The sequence below is a fragment of the Halyomorpha halys genome, unplaced genomic scaffold, assembly GCF_000696795.3.
Source record: "Halyomorpha halys isolate HHAL.00 unplaced genomic scaffold, Hhal_1.1 Scaffold1401.1, whole genome shotgun sequence".
In the NCBI taxonomy this organism is placed as follows: Eukaryota; Metazoa; Arthropoda; class Insecta; order Hemiptera; family Pentatomidae; genus Halyomorpha; species Halyomorpha halys.
In genome coordinates this window covers 27,804-36,526 of record NW_027108444.1, presented here as the reverse complement: position 1 = coordinate 36,526, position 8,723 = coordinate 27,804, and positions in this window count along the sequence as shown.

The window sequence follows — 8,723 nt, the reverse complement described above, 5'->3', positions numbered from 1 at the left end:
TGTTCATCGTCATTAAGTGTTTTTGTTTTTTCATATCATATTTTTCTTTTTTTATTATGTATTTCAACATTTTTTAAACTAACAATATATAAAAAAAAAATCTATATGAAATCGTAGCACGTAATTTATAAAATGTAATTTTAAAATCGAGGAAAGAAAGGAATATTGATTAAGCAGAAAACATAAACGGTTTAGAGTTATTATAAAGGTTTCATTAACTCATTTGTTTTGAAACATGAATTAGTGTTGATTCCTTGAAGCCGTTTCAGCGGAAGATTAGTTGACTCATATAATGGGGAGTAAATGAGAAAAAGAAGCAGGAAATCGCTAGCCAACAATTGATCATAATACTGATGAATCATGTTTATATTTAGTTGACTTCATTATAATATATATCTTTGGAAGATTAAACTAGGTTCTATTAAATTACATATTGGATCTGAGTAAACGTTAGACATTGTGACGATAATGTGCGCCTATTAACATTAAAAAAATAATTCGAAATATTAATTTATTGCTCATGAAAAAACTATTAATGTCTAACTTTATATTTTATTGTAATATTGTATTATTATAAAATATTTGGTCGTCGCGATTTGCAGTTGGGTACACTCCCATAGTGAAAGTGTTAAGGGCACCTCTTGTAAAACGACACCTTACCCGCAAGACACTAGTATTAGTATAGTGTAGATAAACACCCTTACAAATTGTTTACTGATGTACTAATACCTTGCCAATGCCTTGAATGAGCAGAAAATTGTCTGTGTGAATAAAGTTTTTTAATTGTTGAGACTTCCGTGGTATTTTTATTTTGTTTATACTAAAAAAGAAGTTGGGCATACTCCCATAGAGTAGTAGGGGTGCGCCTTGTATAATGAAATGATACCCTACCCTCACGGCACAACTTCTACTTTGGTTATCAAAAATTCTACCTAAGGTTGCTTGAGCTGTTATACCTCAGAAGTATAAGTATAGTAAAAATTACATAAAAATTGAGGACAAATTATTTAAGTTAGAAATTAATTTCATAATTCTTTTGAATGATCATTTAATTCTGTACCAAACACGCACAAAAAAAATTAAATCAAAATAGGACTATCAATTTCAAAGATACGTGCATAATCATGTTTTAAAATGTATTTCCGCAGGTTCTTATAGAATCCAGTTCTTTTTTCTAATAGTTTTTAGAATATTACAAGATTGTTGGCCGTGTGTAAGAGATCGTAGGAAGACAGTCTGGGCCCTGTTTCATGATGAAAGCTAATAGTATTAGTTCATAGTACAAGTGTAGAAACTAGTGTGGTAATAATACTAATACTTATTTTTTTTTATGATAGGGATGACTATTAGTGATATTACAGGAATTAAAAATTACTTAAGTGCAAGTTACTATTGCATGAGTCTGTATAATTGAATTAAGATAAATCTGCAAGACTAATAGTATTAGTTAGTATGTACACTATTTGTTGTATAATGTACTTTATTATTAAACATGCCCCAGGTTGGCGTTCAATAAAGGTACAAAATAGTAAAAGCAGACTATTTAATGGTAATGAACGCGTCGCCCCACTTTGCCGAGCTTCAATAGGGCTAAGTCCTGAAGATTACATACCGCCAGGACAATTACCTCAAATCTCCAGGACTCAGCCCTGATGAAGCCTTGCAACGTGGGGTGAAACTTTAATTACCAAGAAATAGTTTTTTTTTTCTACAACAAAATTGCTGAATAAATTCAAAACTATACGTCTTCGAGATTCTAGATGCACATTTTCCTCTTTCCAGATAACTAAATTGCCTAAGATAAAGATTCTAATAGTAATTTCTGTTTAGAATCAAAGCGGTTAGGATAGTCTTCTCAGTGGACAAACCAGTATTGTTTTTCTTTGTTATTTACTATCATAATAAATAATTAATTCATACAATTATCCGTTTTGTTATAATTGTTGGCCTTTATTTAAATTTTGCATTTTACATGTCTTGGAACGTAAAACTTCAAATTTGGATAGATGTATTTTTTTTTTTTTCCAAAGCTCAGAAATCATCTTAATCAATCAAACAGAATAGAAACATTAGATTGTCTCAAGCAAATATGAATAGAAAGGAAGAGAGAAAATGAAATAATTTATAAAATAACTTGGTGAAAAATATCTTCCTAGAATTTTGCATTGCTAATTGAAATTATTACTTTTTTTTTTGTTGAAATTATGAGATTTTTTACCTCAGAATATAAAGGCAGCCTATAAGTTTATAACAATGGTTTCTAATTCTTAGAAGTCTATAGTAATGTCAGAAGTTTGCAACTTGTTTCCAACCCTTAGAAGTCTAGGGACCACCAAGCCTGAAATTGAACCTTGGGAGGACCACCCCCACACCTAAGTTGGAACAAAGCGGTACTCCCAGTGCATTCTGAAGTGCACTTACCCCTTAAAATCTTTCAACTGACAGTAAAAATAAAAATAAATAAAAAATTTCTAGCTAAAATTTTTTAAAAGTTTTTTAGTGGATCGAGATTGGTAGAGCACTGATGTAGGCATAACACACAAACATTCAGAAAAATTTCATGGTTGCATCTTGAATGTTTTTCAAAAAATATTTTTTAAAATTAAAAGTACACATTAAAGGTGGCTTTCCAAGGCATTGGGCTGCACCATACCTAAAAAAACTATGAATGTTAGGGTAAACAAATGTCCGTGTATTATCAGAATATTAACAGAAACGATAAACAAATGCCTAGTTTTTGAGTCGTTGATTATCAATTTTTCTTAACAGCTAAATGACCCTGTACCAAGGAATAATAAAGATTTTTGTTCTACTTTGATTGTGTCCAAATTCAACAATCGTTTCAACAAAAGGGCGAAACCTTCATCCATTCCTATAGACCTTCCATACCGTTCCTTCACATTTATATCATGGAAATGTTATTATCAATTGAGAATACTTATATAAAGCATTTATCACCACTTTGATCTTTACTTTTATTCACCACTCTACCTGGAAGAGCTGAAGACCTGGTCGATACACCATCATAGTTGTTATTGGTTGTTGTAATTGGTCATGAATAATCAAATAGGCTCCGGGTATCGTGGGAGGTGTTGGTTTTAGAGGATTTCTAGCATGGGGCTAATAAGGAATAAATGAGAGCGGAGGCAAGGTGGAGGAAAGGAGTCCAAAAAGAGGAGAGATTGGTACAATTATAGGGAAGGCAGATGGGGAGCGGGAGCAGGTGGGGCCACAGCTGCTGCCACATCCGCTCTGCCTATCCTCTCCTCATCCAGGGTACTCTATGGACCTCCGTGGTTCTTATCTTTTCCATGGGGTCCAGCATCTCGCCAAAATGGAAATCGGGCAGATGGATAACATGGTCATTTGGTGAAAGTAAAAGTTGGGGCTTGCCTGAAAACAATAACCTAACTTCTGGAACTGAAGATAACAAGTTAAAATACTCGTCACGTATATTCCAGAATTTTTTTGAGTAAAGTCCTTTGTGAATAACTTTAAGAAGATACGCAAGAAAATAGAGTCGAGGATTACTAAATTGGTTGCTGCACACCAGGTTCATCCTTCCCATTAAGATGATTTCGAATGTTTTAACTTTTTTTTTTATATTACATTCTATTCTCAGTTTAATAAATAGTTTCATAATTGCCAAGTTCAATGTTTCTAATTTACACCTTTCTTTGCTATATTTTACGAAAAACATTAATACATATATATTTCCTTTAAATTGCTATTAAAATCTTTAAAAAAATTGATTTTCAGGGGGTGCTAAGTAATATTTTTCCGGGAAATAGGGCGGTAGGATAAAACTTTTGGGAACCACTGTCACAGATGTACAGATTCCTTACACTGACTAAGTAGTTTGATTATGCAGTAGATGAAGGATAGATGATGTATAAAGAGAAGGTGGACTGGCGAATAGAGAAGGGGAGAAACGAAAAAATTGCAGAAGGAGGCGGTTCTAGGAGAGGGCATATATAAATCAATCTAATGTTTAGTTAAGAATGGAAGAACGTAAAGTGAGGAGATCAAGTATGAAAAATAAACACCACGGAGATAATGGCGTTGTAAAGTAAGATAAAGCTACTTTAATTCGTTTCATTAGAACGTATAGAAAAGGCCTCCGCAGAAAATACAATCGTAGTAGAAGTGGAAAAAAATGAAAGAAGACTTTAGTAGCTGATAGGTATTCTGAGAAATGGAATCATGGAATCTTAGTAATTGTTTAAATATGGTAATAGATTTATGAGTGATCTGGGAAATATGATTATTCTAGGAGAGGTGTTGATCGACGATGAATCTGAAGTTTTTTTACAGTGAACCAGAAGTGGATCGGTTTATTAATAAGGTAAGTATGAGATAGAAAGGGGAGGGGAAGTTCTACCTTTGCGATAGAAACTTTTTTCAATTCGAGTAAATATTTGTTAAGTGATGATATCTTCGCCTCTTCTGACTTGTTTACATTTATATTAAATACTCTGTTTTATAAGGAAATTAGTAATATAATTATTAAATATATCTAATATTTAAAAATATAATGATACAAACTTCACGAAATATTATTATTGTCGAAAATATCAGTATTGACGAAATAGTATTATGTATATGGATTTAGATACAGGGAAGAACCAGAATTTGTTATGTATATTATTATAACACATCGTTGCTATAATAATATATATATAACTAATTATATAATGCATTTAAAAAAAGAAAAAAAATGAAGTATATATTAACCAAAAAAATAAAACTCACCGGAAGTAAAAATCACTCAAGATTTATATCGTAGAAATTTTTCAAACATTTGGATCAAAGGAGAATGAACCAACCCCAAGGTAACATAACGCTTGAATGCGTAACCTTCACCCGGTAAATATAATAAGTGATATCACTCCGGTTAATAAAATGGGATTAACGATAAGTTAATCAACGATAAATCCGGTTGGTAAACGTCCTCGGGGTTGTCGAAAACGTGGATGAGAGGATTGAATAGGATCTGTTCATAGATATTAGGTCCGATAGTTGATGTTATCGTCAATTCACTATAATTACCATAATAAAATTGTATCTTTAGGATAGGACATAAAAGTGTTTATTATTCAGTTATAAGGCAAATTATTCTTTTATATTGCTCGTTGGAAAATTGTAATTGCTGGGCTTATTTGTCTTATGCTAATTTAACCCTTCTCAATTAATTCAGTTGTGATCTATATTTGCATATTTTTAAGGTATTTAATTATTCAATAGACAAGAAAGATAAAAGCCTATAAAGGCCTCCTACGTGCCCCAGCCTTGGAGGAAGGTAACAAGAGGTCGGAGTTTTGGGACAAGTCCTCGGTGGCAGTGGCCATGAGTGACGCAACTACCATCGCCAGAGCGGTCCTCAACAGCTGACGCTCCCGCCAAATCTGTCTTCCCGCCGTTTATTGAGGTTTCTGTCGACCATCCTTCCGCTGCTAATATTCCAGGAACAAATATATTTTTTTGGCCCACTTTCATGGCATGCTACAATTACTATGTTATTAAATCTATCCTCCTTTGTACATGTCTTGATGATGTCTATAAATACTATATTATTACTTAGTAATTGTTTCTTATCAAAGCACTTTCCATTAGAAAATAAAAAATATTCTTTACCTGGAATTATTTCTGCGGCAAGGAACAACAATGTCAATTTATTAAACTTTTTTCGTCTAGTTATCAGTCAATGATTAAACTTTTACGTGAAAAAATAAACAATTTTCTCAGAAGTCTGTAATTGCTGTTGTAATTAATTCTTTTTATAAAAACCTTACTTTGGATTTAGGTTGTTGTTTCAAGATTTGATAAACTGTAACCATATTTCATATTGATAAAAACTATTAATTTAGATTAGTAATTAATTAATTATTTTTGGATAAAATAATTGATATGTTGAAAAATGTCTTTCGATATAATATACAGTTATCATATAGCCAGAGATCTAGCATCGTATCCGGGAAAGAGTCCGAAAACCTACCTGGGAATCCAGAATGAGTGGCTAACTTTTTTTTATAATTTATTTTTTTTATTAATTAATTAATTTTTTTTTATTAATTTATTTTTTTTAAAGACAATCCACAGCGAAGGTTATCTAGTTATCTACTGGTCACCAACCTATTCTAACCATGGTGGGGGGGGGGTCGAGTTTTCATTTTGTGGGGCGTCACAGTCCTCACGACCATACACCGAAAGGAAAACACAAAACTAAATATTCTTTATAACTTTTTTTCCCCCTGCATTTGTCCCTCCAGCTACCAGTTTTCGCCTGTGTTAGATCATCCCTTCATCTGCGATGTGGCCGCCCCCTTTTCCTGCAGTCCTCTCTCGGGATCCACTCCGTGCAAGCCTTGGTCCATCCATCGTCTTTGATTCTAGCCAAGTGCCCAGCCCAGCTCCATTTCAATCGGTGGGCCACAACCCTTATATTTTTAATGTTTACTTTTTGAAGAATCTCTTCATTTTTTTATTCTTTCTCATTTCTTAATAAACATTAAACTCCTTAGAAGATGCATTTGCATGGTATTCAGCCTCATATATATATATATATATATATATATCTTGCATGATTGCTGACATATACATAAATACAAAGTCAGCTGACTGAGGGTTATGGCTGATGAGTGTATCAGCTGATTGAGTGTATATATAAGAGGAACAGGTTCCGTCAATGAATCAGTTTATCCCTATTACACCTTATTCTCAGTCTTCGTTTACAAAAAAATTTTACTATTTTTTTTAACATTTACTATCCCTGCAGAATTATGATAAATGGAATATACTGCTTGATTTTCTATGTAAACGTATTGAAAAATAAGAAAAAAGAACGCTAAAAAAAAATCATACAAATTAGCGGACGAATTTAATTGTTTTTAGAAATAAAACGACCTTTTATAGACTTGTGTGAAGTTTGAGGCGCCCTAGCACCCTCTTAGTTCACTAAGAGGGTGCTAGGGCGCCTAGCACTAACTAGCTCCAGTTTTAACACTGCTGGGGAATGGAACAGATGGCGCCAGGTAGTTATCCAGAGTTTCTCTCTTTTCTACTGGAATGTGGACGATAATATTATTTTTATCCTGAGTTTATGATACTTATTAAGTTATTATTTTAGGACATTATTATCCATTGATGTATACATGATTGGAAGACTCCATCACTGTTCATTATTAATTTAATTTATATTTTGAGACACTAAATTCTAAAATCAATTTGAACAATAAGTGAAGTCAGGAGGTCAGGTGATAGAACGCCTTGTGAATGGAGAACATATCAATAGCTATAATTTCGAAATGCTGATTGTGTTATCGGCAGGGCATTGTGAAGGCACAACCTCAACCACGAATACTACGTGTTCCATGTAGCCATGGGCAGGCGGCTCGACCATGAAAATGGCCATCAAATAAGTTGGTTGGAATTCAGCCAATGGTAATAAAAAACCTCAATTCTTTCAACGATTGGGTATTGTGTGCGAGAGCGTTTTTATTATCGTATCTGTGCCCTCAAGAAAAAAAAAATAACAGTTATACCGAACGTAAAAACTTCAAATGAGACAACATGCGAACAAATATATTACAGAGAGACAAATAAGAACTAGTCTGTAGCATTCATAACCTTTACAAGTGACCTTAATGGATATCAATAAGGATATATTGGACGGCGGAATCTATAAAGGCGGCCTTTTTATAAAGTCCTTTAATTTTTTTATAAATTTGTTTGTATATTTTTTCTGTACTTGTTTATACCGGATCGGCCTGGTAGGTCTTACATGTTTATTTTACAATATATCAATTTGATGTACTTTGTTTTACAATTGATAGGAGGGAAATAGACTCGTGCTAAAAACTCCCCTAGCTATTTACAATGATATAATTATTGTAAATAATAACTAATAAAGATAAATTATTAGATTAAGATAAATAAATAAAAATTATAATAGTTACGTAATTAAAAAATGAATGAGAAAAGTTATAAAACTATAACAAATAATATTTATATAATAAATGGAATAATGATTGACTTTATAATAAAAAAATAATTTGAGAACAAAAAAGAGAAAAAATTAATAATAATTAAAATAGATAATTATAGAGTTTAAAATAGGATGTCTTGCATTAGTTTGGGCTTGTCTTTGATTTCTTACGTTGTAAGCCATAGCACATATTGCCAACTGGGAATAGTATTTTATAAACTGTTTTTGTTTAAACCTTTTAATTGTTAAAAAAAATTAAAAAGTATAATAATTTAAATTAATTTTTAATAATTTAAGCCCACATGTGTTATTGTATTATTTGATAGCCATACAATACACAAACCTGTCACTATATAAGGCAGGGGTGGTCAAGTTGAACGCGAGGCCGATTTGGTTTGATCGTCGCTCGCTAGCAATATCTGATTTGGAATTCCGCGTATCATAGACTTTGAAGCGATTTTGATTTTGATTGAGATGACAAAACTTTCAAGCAATAGTTTCAGACATATTTCATATGGATCTAAAGATATTAATTATCCATGGTCTTTTAATTCCCCTGGATGTGAGGCCTTTAAATAATTATTGAAGTTCTTTTTTACGTAGGTAGATTGGCCGTATATCTGTAGTTCAGTACGATTTGTACTCAGCGAGCTATTGATAGATTAGCAAAAAGTAAATCATATTAAAATTTCATGATGCATTTTCCTGCACCCCCTCCACCCAAAAAAAAAAGAAAGTG